The sequence below is a fragment of the Microcebus murinus genome, chromosome 16 (genome assembly GCF_040939455.1).
Source record: "Microcebus murinus isolate Inina chromosome 16, M.murinus_Inina_mat1.0, whole genome shotgun sequence".
Classification (NCBI taxonomy): Eukaryota; Metazoa; Chordata; class Mammalia; order Primates; family Cheirogaleidae; genus Microcebus; species Microcebus murinus.
The window spans coordinates 69,566,135-69,591,375 of NC_134119.1; the positions used below are offsets into that span (position 1 = coordinate 69,566,135).

The window sequence follows — 25,241 nt, forward strand, 5'->3', positions numbered from 1 at the left end:
GCACAGCCCTCTGCCACGTTCCTCTGCACCTGCACGTGGCTGTCACACAGTTGGGGAACTGATGGGATGTCTTTCCAGGAAATCTATTCAAGAGTGAACGCCTTCAGGGAAAGCCCTACATCAAATAGACTTTTGTGTCCTCCATAGTGCTGAGAAGGGTCCTTGTCTGATAAATATTCACTGGAAAGACAAAAAAAAAAAAAAGCGAACAAGCACATTTTTTTCCTAGTTTGTGAAAAGGATTCACTTGGAATTGGGTTGCCTGAGTTGGAGCCTCAGCCATTCTCTGTGCCCGGCACGGCTTTCTGGCTCACCCAGGGGTCACTCCCGCCATGCCGTCCCTTGCTGGTGCCACTAGGGAGGCCAGAAATGATACTTCCCTAGCTTCCCTTGCAGTGGGGGTGGCCACATGACACAGTTCTGATCCATGCAGCGCAAATCAAAGTCTGCTGGGGCTCTGAAAAAGTGATTAAAACTCATCCTTATGGAGGTGCAGTTTGGGTCTAATAAAAGGCATCGGTTTTACGGGCGCAGTTCCACGCATGTTGACAAATGAATGCGCGTATGTAATCGCCATCTCAGCCAAGATGCAGAGCACTTCCACCAGCCCCTGTTCTCTTGCTAGCATAGGGAAATCCAGCTGGTGTCTTGACCTTCTGAACTCATCCATCAATTCTCCTAGATGGTTTGCAGATTCTTTGGGATTTGCTATGTAGAAAATCATGTTATCTGTGAATAAGGACAGTTTTATTTCTTCTTTTATAGTCTGTATGCCATACAGAATACAGTCTGTATTTCTTTTCCTTGGATTACTGGCGAAGACCTGTGCAATGCTGAATATAGGGGTGCCTGTATAATCCTTGCCTCGTTTCTGGTCTTAGATGGGAACAATTTGTCTTTCATCATTAAGAATGATATTAGCTATACTTTTTTCATAGATACCATTTATTAGGCTAAGAAATTTCCTTCTTTAGAGTTTGTGGTTTTTTTGTTTTTGTTTTTGTTTGAGACCGGGACTCGCTCTGTCACCCTGGGTGGAGTACGGTGGTGTCATCACAGCCATAGCTCACTGCAGCCCCAAACTCCTGGGCTCAAGCCATCTTCTTGCCTCAGCCATCCCTAATACTAGGACTACAGCTGTGCGCCACCATGACCCGCTACTTTTTTCTACTTTTGGTAAGAGACCGAGTATTGCTCTTACTCTGGCTGGTCCCAAACTCCTGACCTCAAGCGATCCTCCCGCCTCGGCCTCCCAGAGTGCTAGGATTACAGCCGTGAGCCACCGCGCCCGGCCTGCTTTTGATTTTTTAACCAACCCTAAATAAATGTTGAATTTTGTCAAATGCTTTTCTATATCTATCAAGATGATGGTGATCATAGGGTTTTTCTTTGTTTATTGATATATTAACTTGACTGATTTTCATCAGTTGAATCAACCCTGCATTCCTAAGATAAACTCACATGATCCATGATATATTATATTTTAATGAATTGCATTTTGTTAATATTTTTGTTGAGCATTTCTGTATCCATCATTACAAGAGATATTGGTCCTTTTTTTTGTAATCCTGTGTCTGGTTTTGATAGCAAAGTAATGCTAGCCTCATAAAATGAGTAGGGAAGTGTTTTTCCTCTTCTATTTTCTAGAAGAACTGTGTACAATTAGTATTATAAACACTTATTCTTTAAGTGTTTGGTAGAATCCACCATTGAGTCTATTTAGGCCTAGAGTTTTATGAGTAGAAACATTTCTAATTACAAATGAAGTTTCTTACCTTATTGTCCTTTTAATATTTTTAGGAACTGTGGTTGCATTTATTGATTCCTAATATTCATAATTTATGTCTTCTCTCTTTTTATTTTCTTGATCAGTTTACTCAAGGTTTATGCATTTTACTGAATACTTTTCAAAGACCAAGCATGATAGTCAGTTTTACTTGTCAACCTGACTGAGCTAAGAGATGCCCCAGTGGCTGGTAAGACATTTCTGGGCATGTCTGTGAGAGTGTTTCCACAAGACACTGGAATTTTAGCCGGTGGACTGCGTAAGGAGACCCACCCTCACCACGGTGGGTGGGCGTCACCCAGTCCACTGAGGGTCCGAATAGAACAAAAAGGTGGAGAAAGAGCAAATATTCTCTCTCTTCCTGTTCTGGGAAATCCATCTTTCTTTTTTTCTTATTTTCTTTCTTTCTTTCTTTCTTTCTTTCTTTCTTTCTTTCTTTCTTTCTTTCTTTCTTTCTTTCTCTCTCTCTCTCTCTCTCTCTCTCTCTCTCTCTCTCTCTCTCTCTCTCTCTTTCTTTCTCTTTCTCTCTCTTTCTTTCTTTTCTTTCTTTTTTCTTACAGAGTCTCACTCTATTGCCTGGGCTAGAGTGCTGTGGTGTCAGCCTAGCTCACAGCAACCTCAAACTCCTGGGCTAAAGCGATCCTCCTGCCTCAGCCTCCCGAGTAGCTAGGACTACAGGCATGTGCCACCATGCCCAGCTAATTTTTTTCTATGTATGTTTATTTGGCCAATTAATTTGTTTCCATTTTTAGTAGAGACAGGGCCTCGCTCTTGTTCAGGCTGGTTTCGAACTCCTGACCTTGAGCAATCCTCCAGCCTCAGCCTCCCAGCATGCTAGGATTACAGGCCTCGTGAGCCACCGCGCCCGGCCAAGGGAAATCCATCTTTCTCCTGCCCTCGGATATCAGAGTTCCTGGTTCTCAGGCCTTCGGACTTGGATTGAATTACACCAGCAGCTTTCCTGGTTTCCGTGATTCCATAATCACGTGAGCATTTGCCAGACACAATTAAAAAATACTTTCTTATTTCCCTTGTGTTATGGATTGAATTGTGTTCCCAGGAAAATATATGAGGTTTTTTTAACACCCTAACCCCCAATCCCCTGTACCTGTGAATGTGACTTATATGAAATAGGGTTTTTGCAGGTGTAATTGGTTAAGATTAGGACATTAGGATTGGCTTTAACCACTTCGGTCCGGTGCTCACTGGCCTCGCCCTCGCCCACAGCCGGCACCCACACTCCGCAGATAGCGTGTGCTGTGCATTGATGACGCGTCCGTCTTGTTCTTGTGTGGTGAGGAGAGCTTGAAAGCACTGAAAGCTTGTTTTACTTTACAGGCAGCTTTACTTGCCATGTAACTCAGAATAGGTAATATACACATATATGTTTTCATTACGTTATTTTTAAATGTTCACAATTTCATTTTGATAAATGAAAAATCAGAAAAGTCATATCACGGCTGTTGGCTAAAGTCGCTGTGCGTGTTCATCTGTGGCTGTTGGCTACAGTCGACGCCTGTACCGAAGTGGCTAACTCAATAAAACTGTCGTCTGTATGAGACACAGAGACACACGGGAAGAACGCCATGCGAAGACAGAGGCAAAGAGTGGAGCAGTGAGGCTACAAGATTGCCAGCCGTCGCCATAAAGAGAGGGAGGCACAGGTTCTCCCGCTCAGCCCTCAGCAGAGAGCAGCCCGGACCACACCTTGGTTTCAGACTTCTGGCCTCCAGACTGTGAGAAAATACATTTCTGTTGTTTTAAACCACCCGGCTTGTGCTACTTCATTATGGCAGCCCTGAGAAACTAATATACCTTATGATTTGTTTTCTTTGATCCATTAGTTGTTTAGAATTGTATTCTTGGAGACATTTGGTCATTTTCTAGGCATAATATCTTTCTGTTATTAATTTCTAGCTTAATCCTGTTGTGGTTAAAAACATACCTTATATGACTTCAATTTTTTTTTAATTGTCGAGGTTTCTTTTATGGCCCAGATTTGATCTGTCTTGGTAACTGTCCATGAGACCGTGAATAGAATGTGCATTCTACTATTGTTGAATGGAAAATTCTATAAATGCCACACAGGTCAATTTGGTTGGTAGTATTCTATTTCCACACTGATTTTTTTCTATGTACTTGCTCTGTCAGTTACTGAGAGGTGGCAGTTTGTCTAGTTCTTTCAGTTAGACTAGGTGTTTTTGTTTTCTTAATTTAAAAAATTGAGATAAGAATTAACTCTCCATATCTATTTCAGAGAATATAGTGATTTGGGGGATGGCTATTCTGAATTCATCCATGGAGTAATTTGGTTAAATCATAACTAAATGATGAAACCAGGTTATTGTTGACAAGCTTCTTTTCATCTGAAACTAATTGACTTCAAATCAAGAATACCTTTATTCTTTTTAAAAATAGATTTTTTGAGATATAATTCACACACCAGAAAATCTACCCTTTTAAAGTACGTAATTGAAAAGTGTGCTCACAGAGTTGTACAACCACTACCTAGTTTTACAATACTTCCAGTACCCCAAAAAGAAACCCCATTAGCAGTCACTGGTTAGTTTCTGCTTTATGTATCCTGAAGCTCTCTTATTAGAGAGAGCTTGTATTTAGGCTCTGACACCTTCTAGCTAAGTTGACCATATTTAGGCTCTGACACCTTCTAGCTAAGTTGACCTCATCATTATGTAATGTCCCTTTTTGCCCTTGGGAGATTCACTTTGTCTGATTGTAATATAGTCTCTCTGGCTTTCTCTGGATTAGTATTTTCATTTTCCATCTTTTCCTGCTCTTTTAACTTATCTAAGGCTTTATATGGAAAATGAGTTTCTTGTAGATATTATTTAAGTGGACTTTTTGAAACTCCTATTTGCTAAGCTCTGCCTTTTGATTGGAATGTTTGCATTATTTATAGTTAGTGTAATTATTGACATGGTTGGTTTTAATTCTACCCTCTTGCTAGTTGTTTTCTATTTGTTCCAGCTGTTCTTTCTTTCTTTTCTCTTCTTGTCTAGTATTGGATCAAGAAAGTATTTTTATGATTCTATTTTATTTCCACTATTGGTTTATTGTTATACCTCTTAGATCATTTTTTTCTTAGTTTTTAAGAGGCTGCTTTAGGATGACAATATGCCTCCAACAGTTATTATCAAAGTCCTCAGATTGTGCTTTGCGACTTCACATACAGCATAAAACCTTATAACACTGTGTTTCCATTTCCTCCCTTATCCACTGAGCTACTGTTATACATTGTATTTCTTGGTAGTTTATAAATCCCCCTGCTATTTTCTCTTTTAGGCAGTCATTTATATGCTAAAACTATTAATAAGAAAATTGTTTTTACACTTACCATTTTACTATTTCTAGCACTCTTCATTTCTTTGTATAGATCAAAATTTTCCCTCTAGTGTCATGTTCTTACTGGAAGAACTTCCTTTAACATTTTTTGTAGTGCAGATTTGCTGCCTGCTTTTGTCTGTGAAAGTATTTCTAGTTAATTTTTGAAAGGTATTTTCAGTGTGTATGGAATTTTGAGTTGAGTTCCTTTCAGTACTTTAAAGATGATACTTCACAGTCTTCTGGTTTGTATTAGTTTCTGAAAAAGGGACTGTTTTAGTTTTTTTTTTTTTTTTAATGGAGTCTCCGTCTGTCACCCTGACTGGAGAGCAGTGGCGTCATCATAGCTCACTGCAACCCCCAACGCCTGGGCTTGTGCAATCCTCCTGCCTCAGCCTATTTTTTCTAGAGGCAGGGTCTCACTCTTGCTCAGGCTGGTCTCAGACTCCTGAGCTCACGTGATCCTCCTGCCTAGGCCTCCCAGAGTGCTAGGATTATAGGCATGAGTCACTGCACCTGGCCTAGTTGTTATAATTGTTCCTCTCTATATATAATTATTTTTTCTCTGGTTGCCATTATGATTTTCCTTGTATCTTTGATTTCCATCAGTTTGACTATAATATGTATGAGTGCCCTTATATTTTTAAAAAAATTTATATTGCTTGGGGTTCTCTGAGATTCTTGGATCTGTACTTCATTGTCTTTTACTACTTTGGGAAAAATTTAGCCACTATCTCTTACATACGTCTCTGTTCCACTATTCTCTGTCTTTTCTTCTTGGCCCTCCAATTGCATATATTTTAGAGCATTTATTATTGTTCCATAGTCTTTGGGATTTTTTTTCTTTTCACGTTTTCCTTCTTTGTGTTTCAGTTTAGGCCGTTTCTATTGACCCATGTTCAAGGTCTCCGAGGCGGTGCTCAGCGCCGCGTCTGCTGACCCTTGCCTGTCACCACAGCTCCCATCGGGAGTGTTTCCGCCTGGATCTTTCTGTCGTTTGCACTTCTCCGCAGTGTCCACCACCTTTCCATACACGGCGCCTCCTTTCCCACTAGATATTTTAACTTATTGAGTTATTTTAATGTCCCTGTTTGATAGTTCCAAACACCGAATCATGTCCAGCTCTGGGTCTATTGACTTATCTCTGGAAAAATGGGTGGATTTTTTGATTCTTTGTCTCAATTTTTGATTAAATGACAGATATTAGGTGAAGAAGAGTGAAGACTGAGGTAAATTGTATTCATGCTCAGAAAAAGGCACACCTCTTCTTTGGTTGGGCCCCTCATGGAGGGAGGTTGAGTGAATGTAACTAGGTGATCAGGGTACGGATTTTGTTGTTGAGTTAGTTATTTCACCGTGTCGTAGACTTAAATTACGCCAGGAGGGGGCTGCTTCTATTTTGTCCTTAGTGTGGGGCGGGGGAGCTGAAGGGTTTAGTTTTATATTCATGCTCCACCTTCCACTTGCAGGAATCCCTGCGTACCTGGCCCGGCGGGGGCTCCCTTCATGCTCCAGCCTTCCCGCCACAGTAGGCCGCTGTCGCCAGGCTCGTGGCGGCGAGGAGGGGCCCTTTCTGCCAGTTCAGCCCGGCCTCAGCCTCAGGTGGGCATCGATGTCTGCCCCGCAGAAGCCGGGCTTTCTCAGCATTCTTATCCTCTTCTGCCTTCCATCTGGGGGTGGGGCTGGGGGGCGCTTCCCGCCCCTTCCCCAGGACCGGCGGATCTTCGGTAGGCCCTGGGTGTGGAGACGTCCCCGTCCCTCCCCCAGAGGCAGACGGATTTTGCTTCCGCTCCTCCTGAGCAGCCGGATCTCCGCTTAGACCCGGCAGCAGGAGCGTTTCCCGCCCCGCCCATACCCAGAGGTGTAAGCTGCTGTTTCTTTTGAAAGGAAGGTCAGGAAGGAGCTAGGCTGTCATGCATGTCACCACGGGGGAGGAGGGCTGCTTCCCCAGCCCCCAGCCTGGCCCTCAGGCGTCCCGTGATCACCTGGTGAGGCCAGTGGAAAGAGCCAGCGTGGACAGCCTTTGCATCCAGGACTCAGTTATTCTAAAACTGTCCTGCTGGGTCGTAGTCAGTCTTTAAGAATCCATCACAACTGAATCTTTTTCTTGTCTTCTTTTATGATGATCTCCTCTTCCTCCCTTGTCCTGCCAAGGATGAAGCAGTTGCTGGGTTCCTGCTCTCCTTGGAGGGGCTTATCACTGTCGGAAGCTCAGCAAGCTCTGTGGCCCGGCAGCCTCAGCTCCGGGCTAACTCGTAAGAGCCATTATCCTGCAGGCACTTGGCTTTCTGTTATCCTAGGGTGGCAGGGATGCTCTCCTGCAGCTTATGGCATCCTAAGGGGAAGCAGGCCCCTCCCTCCAGATTTCTTTTTATCTCTTCTAATGTTGCTATTTTTCTTGATTTTAGATGTTTTGATAGCTTGTGGCAGTTTAAAATAATTTTGGATTCAATCACCAAAAACACTGCTTTTAATGGATTAAACAAATAGGGATGTATTTTTCTCACGTAATCAGAAGCTGGGAGGTTGGCAGCCCCAGTACCGGCCCAGGGGCTGTTCTTCTCCTGGTCCTTCCCTCTTGCTTGTCTCCTCAGGGTTGCGAGACGGCCACTCCCACTGCAAACAAAACGTCTGAATTCAAGGCAGCAAGAAATGCGATGGGAGCGGAGTCCAAGGAGCGTCCCGGGCTTGGGGCTGGGGAAGGCACGTGGGCGGCTTGGCCTCCTGTGAGGGGTGTGCTCCTCCACTACTCACGCTCAACGCAGAACACTTCCGTGCCCAGAGGTGGGGGTTTCTCCCACCCCACGCAATTCTCCAGTTCTCGTGGACACCAATTTTATGTTCTACCTTCCGATTTAATTCTGAAATTAACCGTAGTTAGTGCAAACCCCACAGGTTAAGGGCTCAGTCCCAAAAGACTGCCCCCTCTTCACACACCAATCACAAGCGGTAGTGACACGGAAAACTGTCCAGCGCCAGGACCGGCCGCGCTCCGCCCGCCCCGCCCACCGCCCGCTCCGCCCACCGCGCGCTCCGCCCACCGCCCCGCCCCGCGCTCCGCCCGCCCCGCCCACCGCCCGCTCCGCCCACCGCGCGCTCCGCCCACCGCCCCGCCCCGCGCTCCGCCCCGCCCCGCCCACCGCCCCGCCCCGCGCTCCACCCCGCCCCGCCCACCGCCCCGCCCCGCGCTCCGCCCCGCCCCGCCCACCGCCCCGCCCCGCGCTCCACCCCGCCCCGCCCACCGCCCCGCCCCGCGCTCCGCCCGCCCCGCCCACCGCCCCGCCCCGCGCTCCGCCCCGCCCCGCGCTCCACCCCGCCCCGCCCACCGCCCCGCCCCGCGCTCCGCCCCGCCCCGCCCACCGCCCGCCCCGCGCTCCGCCCGCCCCGCCCACCGCCCGCCCCGCCCACCGCCCGCCCCGCCCCGCCCACCGCCCGCCCCGCCCACCGCCCGCCCCGCGCTCCGCCCGCCCCGCCCACCGCCCGCCCCGCCCACCGCCCGCCCCGCCCACCGCCCGCCCCGCGCTCCGCCCCGCCCCGCCCACCGCCCGCCCCGCGCTCCGCCCGCCCCGCGCTCCGCCCGCCCCGCCCACCGCCCGCCCCGCCCACCGCCCGCCCCGCGCTCCGCCCGCCCCGCCCACCGCCCGCCCCGCGCTCCGCCCGCCCCGCCCACCGCGCGCTCCGCCCACCGCCCGCTCCGCCCGCCCCGCGCTCCGCCCGCCCCGCCCACCGCCCGCCCCGCGCCCCGCACCCCCGCGGCCGGCGCTTTGCAGTGGCGGCTGGAGGCCGGCCGGCGCGACGCTGGGGCAGGGACTCGGCGCTTGGTGCCTGCTCCCGACCTCCGACCCCGCTGCTCCAGTGATCCTGATTGGGTATTTTTTGAATCCCACTATTGCTCATTGGATGTTTTTTTTTTCTTTTTACCAATTTTAAATACGGTTTTATTTAAGACATTGCATTTTCCACTTGCGATGCAGTGCCTATAAAGTGCGATGTCGTTTCTCCCCGTGCACATGCTCCATGTTCAAGTTTTGAGAGTGCCCAGTAATTTGCTATAGCAGCTCAACTTTAAATCTGCCACATAATTTGGTACAAATTTAGATCCTTCAATGTGTGTACTGTGTGGCACACTGCTGCATCTATGCTTGGGTTGGCTTAATCAGCCTCTTCAGTGGTGGGGCCCCACCACCTGGGAAGCCCCCAGGCATGCCTCCTGCACTCTGGTTCAGCTGGTAATGATGGGGTTGCAGACTTTCTCCCGCTCCTTCTGCTGATGTTCAAATTCTTCCTTCTCTGCAGTCTGGTTCTTATCAAGCCAGTTGATAATTTCATTACACTTGTCAAGAATCTTCTGTTTGTCCTCATCATTGATCTTGCCTTGAAGTTTCTCATCTTCAACAGTTGCTTTCATGCTGAATGCATAGGATTCAACTGAATTCTTTGATGACACTTTGTCCCTCTGCTTCTCATGTTCAGCTTTGTACTTCTCACCTTCCTGGACTATATGTCCAATGTCTTCCTTGCTCAAACCACCCTTGTCCTTAGTGATGGTAATCTTATTTTCCTTTCCTGTGCTCTTGTCCACAGCAGAGACATTGAGAATGCCATTGGCCTCAGTATCAAAAGTGACTTCAATCTGAGGAACTCCCCGGGGGCCTGTGAGTCCAAACTTGCCAAGTCAGTTGTTATCCTTAGTCATGGCACGTTCACCTTCGTAAACCTGAACGAGCTCACCAGGCTGGTTGTCAGAGTAGGTAGTGGAGATCTGAGTCTGCTTTGTAGGAATAGCAGTATTGCGCTTAATGAGTACAGTCGTAACTCTATAACTCTTGGTATTGTTTCAATACCAAAAGAAAGAGGAGTGACATCCAGGGGTAGCAAATCTGGAATGTTCTCAGATTTGTCTCCAGACAGGATGGCCGCCTGGACAGCTGCACCATAAGCAACGGCCTCATCAGGGTTGATACTCTTATGCAGTTCTTTTCCATTGAAGAAGTCTTGCAAAAGCTTTTGAATCTTGGGGATGCGGGTAGAACCACCAACCAGGACAATGTCATGAATCTGTGACTTGTCTAGTTTGGCATCTCGAAGGGCTTTCTCTACAGGGTCCAGAGTGCCACGGAACAGATCAGCATTCAATTCTTCAAATCGGGCACGGGTAATGGAGGTATAGAAGTCGACTCCTTCGTAAAGTGACTCAATCTCAATGCTGGCCTGGGTGCTGGAAGACGGGGCACGCTCAGCATGTTCACAAGCAGTACGGAGGCGTCGGACAGCTCTCTTATTCTCACTGATGTCCTTCTTATGCTTGCGCTTTATTCAGCAATAAAATGGTTGAGTATTCGGTTGTCAAAGTCTTCTCCACCTAAGTGTGTATCTCCAGCTGTAGATTTGACCTCAAAGATTCTATCCTCAATAGTGAGAATTGACACATCAAAAGTGCCACCTCCCAGGTCAAAGATCAGCACATTTCTGTCGGCTCCAACCTTTTTGTCTAAGCCATAAGCAATACCAGCAGCAGTGGGTTCATTTATAGTCCTAAGAACATTGAGACCAGCAATGGCTCCAGCATCTTTGGTAGCTTGACGCTGAGAGTCATTAAAGTAAGCTGGGACTGTGACCACAGCATTGGTAACAGTCTTTCCAAGATAGGCTTCTGCGATTTCCTTCACCTTAGTCAGAACCATAGATGACACCTCCTCGGGATGGAAACTTTTTGTCTCTCTCTTGTATTCTACTTGGACCTTGGGCCTGCCTGCATCATCCACCACTATGAAGGGCCAGTGCTTCATATCAGGCTGGACAACAGCAGCATCAAATCTGCATCCGATCAGACATTCGGCATCAAAAACCATGTTGGTGGTATTCATTGCAACTTGATTCTTCACAGCATCACCAATCAATCGTTTGGTATCAGTAAAGGCAACATAGCTTGGAGTGGTTCGGTTTCCCTAATCATCGGCAATTATCTCTACCTTTCCATGCTCACTTGCAGGGCCGGCCGGCTTGCGAAGAGCACACAGAAAAACCCAGAGCTGCCGCCACGTTCAATGAGGTGCTCATTGGATGTTAAAGCTTGTTGCAGGTTGGATGCTTTATGGAGTCCTACCAAGAGTATAAAAGCAGGAGGAGCAAAAGGAAGGGGGGAAGTCAGAAGTCCGCTGAGCCTGTGGGAAGAGGCTCTGTTCTTTCTGCTACCCTCTGTTCTTTCCCTGGTCAAGCGCTGTAACACTAGCTGTGACACCTTGCCGTGACAGTGGCAGGTCCCCAGCTTACCCACAACTTCTGTCCAGAGTGGTCACAGAGTAGAGCTTCTTGTGCTCCCCTCTGGGGTTTGATAATTTGCTAGGATGGCTCACAAAACTGAGGGAAACAACTGACTTACTAGGTTACCGGTTTGTTACAATGGATCCCACTCACTAACAGCCACATGGAAGCGACACCTAAGGCACGGTGTGGGGGAGGGGACAGGGCCCCGTGCCCTCTCCAGGAGGGCCACCCTCCGCGAGTTCAGCAACTGGAAGCTCTCCAACCTCGTCCTTTTGGCTTTTTATGGAGGCTTCATCATGTAGGCATGGTTATTTAAATCAGTGGCCAGTGGGGATCAACTCAACCTTCAGCCCCTCTCCTGTCCTCAGAGGTCAGGGCGTGGAGCTAAAAGTTCTAACCCTCCAATCACAAGGCTGGTTTCCCTAGCAACCAGTCCCCATTATTAGGGCTTTCTGAAAGTCACCTCATTAACATAAACTCAGGTGTGGTTAAAAGGGGCTTGTTATGGATAATGAGAGGCACTCCTACTACCTTGATCTTTCTTGTCACTTAGGAAATTCCATGGGTGTTGGCAGCTCTGGCTGGGATCGGGACGGTAACGATTATAAGTCCCTATCCTGCGGGGTTCTTGCTCATGTTGCCTGGGCATCACCCTTCACCTGGACTGACCCTAGCAGAGCTCTCCCGAGTCCTCCAGAGAGGGAAACGCTCTGTTGGGGTTCTGTACCAACTCTGGATCTCAGTAAGTATGAAGAGGCTGTCCGAGGCCCTTCCCCTTGCGATTCAGTCTTTGGTGAATAGGTAATCATCCTTTCCTTCTTGCTCTACTTTGAAATGGGTGGCAATTTGATGAGGCGCCCCGGGCCCATCTGCTTGGACAGCCTGCGAACATTGCTTTCCCTCCGCTCCTGGGGACGGGAGACCCTCTTGTTGGTCATGGATTTCCACTTCTCTGGGGCCTTTCCTCTTCTTTCTCCACTTTCACGAGCCACAAACTATCTAGATTTCTGTTTTCCTCAGCTGTCACCACTCCCGGACTACGATTGGTGATGCAAAATAAAAATAAAATCCTACGCCTCTGCCCCAAAACTGATTTGACAGACCCTTCTTGGCCAAGGAGAGCCCAGAGAAACCTTAAGTTTCCAGACCATGGGAGGCCAGCCACACCTCAGTGTGCCCGGTTACTCGCTGCTTTTGCCAGGTTATTTCCTGAGAGTTGAACAGAAACCGGCCCAGGAGAGCAGTGATGGCCCTGCTCCGTCACTGACTTCAGCTAATCACTGGACGTCACAGCCGGACTCCCCTCCTTTCTTGTGGTTTCCACGAGGCAGCCGACTGGCTTCACCACGCATACCACGCCATAGGATCATGATAAAGTTCTCCTTTCCACAGACTGGTTGTGGCTGGTTTACAGAGGCTGCGCACAAGGTGCCTGTGTCCTTTGCTGCATAGAGCTTAATGGGAACGCATTTAAATGTTCAGCGTTCACCCCAAAGTAACCATCAGACATATGGATGTATATAACATACATGTTTGCCCACCATGCATGCAAACGACCACCCTTCATGGATATTCATAACTCCTCCTATAACCTATTGAACATGTGTATTTAGCCAATCCATTTAGCATGAAACTCCTGTCCCACCCTTGCTCCAGGGAGGCGCCTGCTTTGGGTCCCAGCCAAAGGCTCTGCTTCCTGGCCTGCGGGTTGCAACCCTTTTCATGAAATAAAGCTCTCCTCTCCAAATTTATGGATTTCCTGATTTTTAGGTCAATAGTGGACAGGGTAGACAGGGCCTCTTCTCCAGGGCCCGCAGGGCCCTTCACTCCAACGTAGTGGCTAAGGGTATGGGCGCCACCACGTCTCCCAGGTTTAATCACTGTTCACCCCTGTACGAGCTGGGCCATGGTTTCCTCACCTGCAAACTGGGGATCAGAACAGAGCCTACCTCAATGGGTTATTTTAGGGATTAAATAATTAATATATTAATATACAGAAACACAAAAATTATTACAGTGGCACATAGTAATCAATAAATGGTAATGATGTTGTTATTATCATGACTTACTTGAACCTCCAATCCCGGAGATATTTTCCTACTCTTAGGTAAGAGAGAAATAGGTGTTTTTTACACCATGGGTTGCATTTAGGTAAAGGCTTTTGAAATTCCAAAAGCTTCAACTTTTGAAATCCAAAAGCCTTTGTTTTCAATCCATCATCCTTGTCATGAGTTTTAAAAGTATATTTTAAACCTCAAAGTTTTGTTCTTTCTTCAGTGTCCATGTGTTCAGTACATTCCATGTCTTTGCACACGTTTTTGTAAAGCCCTCCTTCTCTTTGGTGCCACTGACCAAGTTGGGAAGTGACTAGGGAGTGGAAGAGATTGCTGGGGAAAGAGACTCACAGGTTAACATAGCAACACATTATCTCTTGAGTCTGAGTGACAGTCACATATTTCTGAGTCTGCCTGGCACATTAATTGGCGGGGGTAGGTTTGCCCCCTGTCTCTCTGAATGTAGAAAGAAAAGCCTTTTAGCAAAATGTGTCCAGAGTGAAGGGGAAACCAGAAGCTATGAACTCAGTGATTTAGAAGACCTTGGTCCTTGCAGAGGAACTGTGCTCACTGCAGCGTGGTGTGTTTGTGTCTTGGCCTCACTCTTAGGAGGTCCGTATCAGAGGCAGGAAGCCAAACCCACTGACGCATGTATTCACTCTCTATTGTTGCATAACAAATCACTGCAATATTAATAACTTAAGACAACACACATTCCTTATCTCACAGTTTCTGTGGGTCAGGAATCGGGGCATGGCTTAGCTGGGTTTTCTGCTTCAGGGTCTCTGACAAGGCTGCAATTAAAGTGTCAGCCGGAGCTAAGGTTTCATCTGAAGGCACAACTGGGGAGGGGTCTGCTCCCAAGCTCACTTACACAGGAGTTGGCAGAATTTCAGTTCCACAGGCCCATTGGACTGAGTTCCTCGCTGGCTATTGGCAGAGGCTGCCTTCAGCTCCTTGCCACGTGAACCTCCCTAATGTGGCAATTTCCTTCACCAAAGGTAACCGAGAGAGTCAGCTAGCACACTGGGGGTCACAAGTTCATGTAGCCTAACCACAGGAGTGACCTCTCGTCACCTCTGCCATAATCTGTTGGCTAGAGGCAAGTCGCAGGCCAGCCCACATTCCAGGGAAGGGCTTCACAGAAGTGTGTGAGTACCAAGAAGGGATCACTGGGGGCCTCTTAGAACCCGTCTGCCACGAGGCACACATTGCTGTGGGATTCCTCTAACAGAACATAACACAAGGGGAAAGGCGTCTTCCACCCTCAATTCGACACACAGTCTTGCAAAGATTTGGGATGCTTGGCAGGCCACCCGACTGCTCCCCAGACTCCCCTGGGACGTCCAGCCTGACTTCCTCGGGCAGGCTCGGTCCCTCCCCGCTCTGTGCCACCGTAACTCCTGGCTCAGCCCTCATCCTGTGAAGCACCTTCCCCCCAGCCTGGCTGCTGTCTGAGGGCTAGGTCTGACCCACTTCTGAGACCCCAGCATTGCCCAGGGCAGAGATGAGGAGATACTGCAGGAAATATTGGTGGAATTTAACAGATGTATGGTTTATACACAAAAGGACACTAGGTCCTCAGGCCAGGAGGGCGGCAGGGCACCTCTGATCCTGGAAGATCATGAACAGTGAACAACAGTGAGGCCCAGCACCCCCAGGCACTGTCTCCGCCAAGCCCTGCTGAGGGTGTAGGGTACGGGCGAGTGAAGGGGTACCCTGCGCTGGGCCTGGTCTCCAAGCACCTCAGGCTGACCTGGGCCTGTGGCGTCTACACCGTGCTGACCCCACCTGCTGTACACTCAGAGACCAAATCCTTCGGTTTCCTCTCTGATGATGCCACAGCTGCTGCCAGGGGCCCCTTAAACCCCTTCTCAGTGGGGACTCAGTGTGCTCGGGTGTGTGGTGTGTGTGTGTATGTGTGTGTGTGTGTGTGTGTGTGTGTGAGCATGTGTGCATGTGTGTGTGTGCGTGTAAGTTGCTGATTCTAATTATCCTTTAAATTATTTCTCTTAATTTTCATCCTTTCCTCTCTGGGTCTTACCTTCATCATCCATAAAATGCTCTGACAGCACATTGTGGCAGTTAGCTGTCCTACAAGATTGAGGATGGCAACTCCTTCAGAACACTGTGCCCTCCTGTCCCGGTGGATCTTAGGATCCTTATTCTGGTAGACTAGACTCCAGACACGAGGGGGACCCACCTGTACCTGTCTCTCAGGAGACGGGGCGATTGTGGGTTTTCCTGGTTCCTTAGGCTTCAGCAACATCTCGGATTCTTGGCTGGCTTTGACTTTAGGGCTCTTTGCTCTGATCGCTGCAGTTGTCTTTGCCTGCTTCATTCTGACGTGGTTCACTCTAAGGAAACGAGCTTCTGGTTGGCTGTGGCTCTCCACCTCCCTGTGTCCCCACACGGGCTCTGGTCTTGGTCAGGAGCTCTGGTTTAGAGCCTCAACAACACTTCCAGTGTGCTGTGTGACCTAGGGAAAGCCTCATACCCTCTCTGGGAGTTGGTTGCACACCCTATATAATGGGGATACCCTGTTAATCAGGCCATAGGGCTCAGATGAGGTCAGCTATGAAGGGGCCTTGCAGCCTATGAAGAGACTGTTCTTGGTCTTTGATGATACTTTGAAAATAGCGCCTCAGTTTGCCCTGCCGCCTAGCTCCTCTTCTTTCTGCCCCCAAGTCCCACACTTCTGGCCACCCCTCATCACTCGCCCCAGCTCAGGCCTGGCTCCTCCCCGCAGCGACCTAAGCCCCAGCCTCTGGCCTCGCTGTCTGGTCCCTGTCCCGCCCCAAGCTCATCCTTCCCCTCCCAGCTGTCTCCCGCGGCCCCAGCCGAGGGTTCGGTCCACGCGCTGCTGTCGGGGCAGCTCCGCTGCCGACGCTCCGGCCTGGCCCGCCCCTCGTAGCCCGGCCCCCCGCAGCCCTGCCCCCGCAGGTCTGCCCCCTCCACAGCCCTGCCCCCCCCCCGCAGCCCTGCTCCCCCCAGCCCTGCCCCCCGCAGCCCTGCAGCCCTGCCCTGCTCGCACCCGGGCCTCTCGCCAGCACGGCCAGCAGAGCTCTCGGCTCCTTGTGAACCTACACCAAGAACGTTGTCAACCTTGTTTTTTAGCCACTACCTGTCACTCTCCATGCACCTGACACTATACAAAGACACTGGACATGTCTCCAACGTGCCCCTGGATTTGTGCACATAAAGGTTGAGTATCCCTTATCTAAAATGCTCAGGACCAGAGTGTTTCAGGTTTCATAGTTTCAGATTTTGGAATATTTGCATACACATAATGAGATACCTTGGGGATAAGACCCAAGTCCAAACACAAAATTCATTTATATTTCATACACACCTTAGCCTGGAGGTAGTTTTATACACTATTTTTAATAATTTTATGTAAGAAAAAAAGTTTGCATGCACTGAGCCATCACATAAGGTCGAGTGTGGAATTTTCCACTTGAGGTGTCATGTAGGCTCTCAAAAAGTTTTGGATTTGGGGTCATTTCCAATTTCAAAGTTTTGGCTTGGGGATGCTCAGCGTGTACTGCTTCCCACCACGCCCATGCCTCCTCAGCCCCCAGGCCCCCGCGGGATGGCACCTGGGGGACTCTCTGCCGGCCTCTCCGGGGCTGCCGGTCCCTCCCCAGCTTTCTCCTTTACAACATGTGCTGCGAGGGTCTGTCCCCTGGGCCTGTTTCATGGCTGACAGCCCTGGTGGTGGTGACTGTTGGGTGCCTCTTTCCCTTTCTAAACCCTGGGCAGCTTGGGGGCAGGGTCCCATCTGTGCCTTCGCTGTGCCCTCACCACAGCCAGGGCCGGCCAGGCGCAGGCTGTGGGACAGGCTGGCAGGTGCATCCCACCCCCGGTACTCACAGGAGGGGGAGGAGGCAGAGGGAGAGCAACGCGACTGCAGTGGCTCCGTAGACTACACCCTGCACCAGCCCTTTCATGGACCTCTGAGAAACCAGAGAACCTGGAAGTGGAGCAATGAGAAGTTCCGCATCGGAGCCAAAGCTCTGCTCCCTCCCCCATTCCTGGGGCCAGACCCCATCCGGCTCCCGTCCTCACCCAGACACCCGCCCCTCCAGCCTCACCTGACATTAGGAGGATGCTCATCGAGTGCGTTCCGTTTCCGTTCTCTCCCTCACAGAGAAGTCCCGTGCCCATTTCCGGTTTCCCGGGCAGCCGGAGGGTGCTGTTGGCCCAGGGCCCGAGCGTGGTGGACGTGGTGGACGTCACCTGGGGCTGCCGTCTGTGCCATTCACACCCAAGAGGGCGCCTCCCACCCGCCACTGCACGGAGGGCGTGGGGACCCCTGGAAGGAGCAGCTGCACTGCAGCGTCTGCTCCAAGGAGCAAGAGTTGTGGAGCAGCCTGGCAGGAGCTGTGGGAGGGAGGGTCGGGAGTCAGCAAGGCATCCTGACCTCCCTCGTCCGGTTCCTCCAGGACCCAGCCTTCTCTTCAGTCGCTATTCACAGGAGTTTCGGAAGCCTTTCTGGGAGCCCACAGGATCACAGGATCCAGCCTTTGCTCAAAGACCAGTTCCTCCTCTTTATCCTCTTTCCTCATCTGGCCGGAACCCGAATGCTGGACCTTGTAGACGGAGGGTGAGTACACGTCCTGAGGAGCTGCACTGCCTGTGATCTCTTGCAACCCCGGCCAGGCGGCCAAGCCTGAGCTCTGCTCTGCCTCTTGGCTTCCCTCCCCGAGCTTCCCCTCAGGCTCTGTGATCAGTTTCTCCCTCCTCACTTACTGTCTGGGTGTTGCTGGGCGAGGCACTTCCCTTCTCGGTGCTGTTTCCTAGTCTGTAACACTGGGACAGTCACTGGACCATCTCATACCATCACTGCTGCAAGGATGAACACCCTAGGACTCGTAGTGCCCCTAGCTCTGTGCACGGTAAGGTGTTGCACATTCGATAAATAGAGCTCCTTTCTCCATTTCCTTCCTGCCAGTCCCAAGTGGCCTTTGACTGAGCATTCACTGGAAGCCAAGACAGCTATGGCATCTTCCGGATAAGAAGATTAAAACTGCCTTGCTCTCCACAGAATAGGGAGGGCACGTTGACCATTGGGTGAGTACCATGGATTAATAAGAAATGGTCACCTTCATCAGGGTCCTCAACAAAAAGGAACTGGTCTTTAGAGTTTTCACATACTTTTTTTTCCTTTGAGGTTGAGGTTACTGGCAGAAAGGGGTAACTTCCTCGGAACCAGGAGCTCTTGACCTTGGTATCTTCAGCTAGGCCACTTGGGCGGGGGCATCTTGGGGAATTTGCAGGGATTGTGATGCACAGCCCCTCCACCGCCGTCCTCCGGCTGTCGTTCCCATCTGAGAAAGCATCTGTGCAAACGCTGGACACTGGCTCCCTTCGGGGCTCTGGTCGTATCTGAAACGGCTCCCTGTGCTCCCGTCCTCCCGCCCCCGACTGCACCACCCTCGCTCTCAACCCCACTCCCTGGCTGGTCTGCTCTTTGCTCCAGACACCCCCGGCCCCGCCAGAATCTGGCACACGGGGTCGAATCCACATGGGTTATCTGGTACTTGTGCCCTTACGTCCTCGTTCTTCATGGCACCACAGCCCCCGGCCGCCCCAGCTGCCCCAGCCCGGAGTCTCTCTCACCCAGCTGGGCAGGGGAGGCCCCATCGGCAGCAGCAGCGGTTCCCAGGGCCAGCGGGGCCTTTTGTGACTCGGGCTCTGACATCAGGACCGTGCAGTTCAGAAGGGGTGAGGCGATGGGCAGCTGGAAGAGGATGTGGGAGTAGGGAGAGCAGAAGGCATTCTTAGCAAGAAGGCAGGGGCTGCCATCTCTTTGGCCACCCCAAAGCCTGATCGCCTGGAGAAGCAGGAACGTGGGATGAAATGCTCACGAGCACCAGGGACAGGGAGGCACCGTCTGACCCCCTGTGAAGCCCCAGGCCCAGTCTCCTTTGTTCTCCCCCCCAGTCTCCCTCCCGGCGCCCACCCCCTTGGGGCCTCGGGCGCCAGGTCCTTTGGGTTCTCAAAGTTGAGAGAAACCCACAATGGGTCGTGCACCACGGAGGGACAGGATCAGGAGGTTTGAGTGTCTAGAACATTCCCCCGGGCCCACGTGAGAAGTGGCGTGGAGGGGCGGCAGGGCCGCCGGGCGGCAGGCGAGAGGCGGTTGCGGAGACTGGAAAGCACAGCACACTTGGGCCGGTGCGCGGCTGCAGGCACGCAGGCATGGGGCGGATGTGACAGGTCTTTGGAAGAAGATCCTGCTGCCCACAGGAAGAGTCTGCGTTTCCTTTCTTGCCAACAAGAAAGCAAACTTTTGAGGGGGAGGATCAAGATGGCAGACGAGAAACACCGCCAGACAGAGTGTCTCTGCAGAAAAGACAGATTCTAGCAGAAATTAGAAAAAAGAAGCAAGAAGACGAGCATACAGCGGACGAGGGCCGGAAGGAGGGGTACCTGAGACCCTGGAGACTCCACGGGAGGAGGTCACGGAGGAGAACTGGAAGCTGAGACCACCGGAGCAGCCCGGAGACCAGCGGGAAGGGTGGGTGGATCATAGGTACTACAGGAATAGGGTATTGGGCAGGGGGGAGGGGGAGGGGGAGGGGGCGGGTATATACATACATAATGAGTGAGATGTGCACCATCTGGGGGATGGTCATGCTGGAGACTCAGACTTGTAGGGGGAGGGGGGAATGGGCATTTATTGAAACCTTAAAATCTGTACCCCCATAATAGGCTGAAATAAAAAAAAGAAAGAAAGAAAGCAAACTTTCCTGCTTTGCCGATCACTCTCCACACTTCGCCTTACCTGTGCCGATGTTCCACTGTGCATTTCCTATGCCAAAAGGGAAATGGCCCCCTTTCCAGGTTTCGCCCTAAACAGACTTGTCCCTTCACTCAGGGATTTCCCCTTTCACGGCGTTTGCTCTTGCTGTTCCCCTGTGCCCACGTTCACATCCTGTGTCAGTTTCAAAGCTGAGTTCAAGGGCATTTGCCACATGTGGCCTTTCCTGACCTGCTTGCTCAGGTTAGAATTAAGTAGAATTACCTTCCTCCCAGAAATGCCCCAGAATCCAGATTATAGAACATTCTAGCAGACAACTTGTTTGGACTTTTGAAAACATCAATGTCATGGGGAGAATAAATGGAAGGGCCATTTCATACTAAAATATGCTAAAAAGATAGAACACTTACATATAAACTGTGATCCTACAGGGGCTCTGAGCCAATTTTCTTAAGATATATGCAGAAATTTGAATATGGATTGGATATTGGGTGATGTTACAGAATTATTGTTAATTTTCTTAGATGTGAAAATGATATTATCATTTTGTGGGCGAATGACTATTCTTCAGGGTATTTAAAGGTGACCTTTTTTGAATTTACAGTTGGTATTTCTTTTTTTTTTTTTTCCAAATATTATGGGGGTATGAATGGTTTTGGTTACATAGATCACTTTGGTATGCTTGAGTCAGGGCCGTAAGCGTACCTGTCACCCAGAGAGTGTTCATTGTACCCGTTAGGTAGGTTTTTGCCCATCCCTCCTCCACCTTCCTCCCTGCTTAATTCTCAGAGTTTTACTTCCCTCTGTGCACATGTTCATTCATCTGCTAGTTCCAATTTAATAGCAAGTACGTGTGGTGTTTGTTTTCCCATTCTTTAGATACTTCACTTAGGATAACGATCTCTAGTTCCATCCAAATCATCACGAAAGTCATTAATTCATCCTTTTTATGGCTGAGTAATATTCCACAGTATACACATACTACATTTTGTGAATCCACTCATGAATCAACCGGGTTGAATCCACATCTTTGCAATTGTGGATTGTGCTGCAATAAACATTGAGTGCAGGTGTCTTTGTGGTAAAATGACTTCTTTTCCTTTGGGTAAATACCCAGTAGTGGGATTGCTGGGTTGAATAGTAGATCTACTGTTAGTTCGTTGAGGAATCTGCATTCTGTTTTCCACAGAGGTTGTACCAACTTGCAGTCCCAAGAGGTGACTTTCAAAGTGTGCTGCAACTCACTTTCAAATGAGACAGCAAAGAGAGCAAGAGAAACAAATATGAACAGATGGTAACAATTGTTGCATACAGGTGGAGGATATATAAATATTTAAATTTCAATTTTTCTGTATGTTTAAGATTGTCATAATCAAAAGCTAGGGAGAATATTTAATAATAATAGATTATCATAAGCTTATTTAAGTGGCAGTTCCAATTGCAGTTCTATTTTGGGTGAGAGGTCTCCTTGCTCAGCAAATCAACTTATTCCCTCACACTTGATCTTTCAGTGAATTAATTGGTCAAAGTTCTTTCTTCACCCCAATAAAAGAGAACACATGAAGCAATTTTCAACCACCCAGTAAACATTATAGTATGTCTCTACCAACATGTCTCAGGAATACATAAGCTTTTTGACTTTGAGTCATGATTCAGCTTGCAGAGATCTTGGCCATTTCATCCTCCCTAGGATACTGCATTGATAGTTATTCTGTTTATATGAGGGCATGCAGAACATCAAGACCATAGATGCCACAGAATGTGATCATTTCCCCTCACCACATTTGCAAACATTAAGAAGACTGAAAATGTCCAATGCTTACAAACGTCGTAGTAGAAGTGGAAAGTGGTTTAGTCAAAACCACTGGAAGTCAATTTGGAAGCACCTAGAAAAATTTTAAATAGACATACATATTGTCTTAGCAATTCCCCTTAATATTTTTATAGAAATATGCACTGTGCAGAAAGACATAGGAATGAGATTGTTCAATATAGTATTATTTATCATAATAAAAAACTATGCAAAATCTAAACATCCAACAGTGGTTAAGTAGAGCAGTGGTTAAGTAAATTATACTAATGTCTATAGTACACTTAGAATATTATGCAGCAGTAAAAAATAAATCTACATGTTCTGATTTGGAAAAGATCTCTAAAATATATCACATTATTTTAAAAAAAGGTAGAGTACCAGAATTTTATATACAAGTTTCTTAGACATCTTTTTGTATATAGGTTACATGTGAATGCATGATAAATTTGGAATCACAGTGTGTGGGGCTCCCATGTCAAGGAGTCCCAAAAATGTCTCTGTCCACCTCCTGACCATTCTACCACTAATGTGCATATGGCTTTGTGTTTCCACAGCTGGGGGTCGGGCCAAGGGACCCAGGCCATTTTTCCATTATCTCAATTAGATTATGTGTGCATCATTTCAGGAAATTTGGGGTCAGCTTTCTCATTGTCATATTTGCATCCTGGCTTTTAAAATTCTTCCGAACTAGGGTAAATAGAACAGACTTACTCAGGGCTCTTCAATGTTGAGGCTCCCACTGGTCCACTCAATTACCAAGAAAGTTCCATTGAGACCTTTGTTTTAACCCCTTCAATGTCCACTTAACTCATTTCATTTTTTAAGTGTTTTAATATGTTTTCACTCTGATTGGATGAATCCGCCTGACTCTCCCCTTTGCCTTTCCTCATCCTCTTGTGAATCACTCTAACTTTCTTTGCCATCTATCATTTCTGCATAACTTTCCCCTTTAGCAGTGGCCCTGAGGCTAGCAGCTACAGCTGCTGGCTAGTGCCCAAGTGTGGCCCAGCTCAGGACCCCCTCGCCCACTTTCATTTTAGCTGTTACAGATAAAAGTGACACAGGGATTGTGTAGCTTGTTTCCTTATGCATCCAGTGAATCAGCCCTTGGGGGTTGGGTCCACCATTATGAAAGAGCACTGGTAACTTTGACCTCCTGTGGCTGACTGCAGAACTGCTGCATTCCACACTGGGGTGAGGGGCCTCGGGGCGACTCAGGAATCAAAGACTTGTCATTCTGACCTCACGTCCTTCCTCTTCCCAAACCATATCTTTCAGTGACCCAGTGAATCCCATTTCTGACGCCAAATGAAAAGGCAGGGGACAGTCCACACTTGCCCTCACTTCTGACACCAACTGCAGATTTGGGGACCTCAAGATCATCCTCATTCCTGAAATCATTTGCGAGTTTTGGGTCCCCAAGACTACCCTTAGGTTTGGTAATTTGCTAGACGTGCTCACAGAATTCACTGAAAGCCGTGACACTTATGGTTACTGTTTATTACAACGAAAGGATACTGGTGAGAACCAGCCGAGGGAAGAGGCCCACAGGGCAGAGTCCAGGGAAGTTCCATATACAAAGCGTCCAGGTGTCCTCTCCCTGTGCAGTCACGGAAAGCACGACTTCACGTTCCTGGTGGTGACGTGTGACCGTAGGCACGGAGCACTGCCAACCGGAGCCGCTCACCCCGGCCAGGCGTCCGGTTTCTGTTAGTCCACCATCACGCAGGCATGGTCGACCTCCCTGTGGCTGATCTCGCATCCAGCTCCTCCTGAAGTTGAGCGGGTACCACTTGCCCCAAGCCCCTATTCTAAATCTCACGGTTAGACCATCTGGAAGGCCAGCTCCCACTCCAAATCACATTGCTGAAATCGCCTAGCGTGGCCAGCCCCTGCTCCGAATCGCACTGTGGACACGCGGTGTGGTGCAAGGAAGGCCCCGGGCAGACAAAGGCACTCCCACCAGGCGTGGCATCCCGAGAACCCAGAGAGGATCTCCCAGGAGCCAAGGGAAGAGACAAGGCCTCTCTTCAGGCAAAGTCAAATCCCTCATTACAGAGAAAGATAAACGCCAAATTCAAGACAGCAGTTACCGTGGATATATGCTCCTGTTATGTGATTTTTATGCCTTTCTATATGTCTGAGATATTTCATATTTAAATGAAAATTGTATCATTTGTCATTTATGTAAAAGCTTTATATATGTGTATTATATGTAAATATATACCTGTATATTCATATATAATATACATACATGAGTGAATAAAACAAAGATACAAATATCTGGAAAGATGTATAATAAGTTGATACCAGTGCTTACCTATGGGTAGAGCTGTGATTAGGGAAAAGATGAAGTAGAATTTTCAGGTTTTTAAATTTCCAGCTTTATTGAGGTATAATTGACAAAAATTGTATGTATTTAAGATATACAACATGTTTTGACATATGTATACACTGTGAAATAATTATCACAATCTAACAAATCAACGTTATCATCACTTCACACAGTTACCTTTTTTAGGTGTGGTGGGAACACTTAAGATCTATTCTCTTAGCAAATTTCAAGTAGAAGCAACCATAGTCACCAGGCTGACATTACACTCTAGAACTTGCTCACCCTGCCTAACTGGACCTTTGCACCCTGACCAGCACCTCCCCATCCCCCTACCTCTCAGTCCCTGGCAACCACCATTCTACTTACTCTCTGCTTTTATGAGTTTGACTTTTTTTAGATTCCACATGTGAGATCATGTCATATTTTTCTTTCTGTGTCTGATTTATTTCACATAGCATAATGTCCTCCAAGTTTATCCATGTTGTTGCAAATGGCAGGATTTCCCTCTTTAATGGCTGAATAATATTTCATTGTGTGTGTGTGTGTGTGTGTGTGTGTGTGTGTGTGTGTGTAGGAAGTTCTCACTTAACACCATTGATAGGTTCTTGGAAATGGTAACTCTAAGTGAAACAATGTACAATGAAATAAATTTTACCATACATGAGGAAAGCAGCAAACTCCACACAGACAGTGGCCCCGGCTAAGAATCAATTTTTTTCTCATCAATGTTATAACAAAATGATGTTGAATGAAATGGCATTATTTGAGAAACTGCTGTACGTGTTTGTGTATATGTGATACATATATATCACATTTTCTTTCCATTCTTTCACTGAAGGACACTTAGGTTGATTCCACATCTTGGCTATAGTGAATCA

The 25,241-nt window shown here is 48.5% G+C and overlaps 1 non-coding gene and 1 pseudogene across 1 annotated transcript; both read right to left on the reverse strand.

Moving 5' to 3' along the window:
* Positions 1-9,264: 9,264 nt before the first annotated feature.
* On the reverse strand, positions 9,265-15,718 carry LOC105882849 (heat shock cognate 71 kDa protein-like; annotated as a pseudogene).
* A 1,615-nt stretch (positions 15,719-17,333) lies between these two features.
* On the reverse strand, positions 17,334-19,259 carry LOC105882850 (uncharacterized). Its single transcript, XR_002222438.2, has 3 exons — positions 19,072-19,259; positions 17,544-17,832; positions 17,334-17,422 (listed from the first exon to the last, which is right to left on the reverse strand). It is a non-coding gene; the product is annotated as an uncharacterized LOC105882850 (transcript).
* Between the last annotated feature and the right edge of the window lie 5,982 nt (positions 19,260-25,241).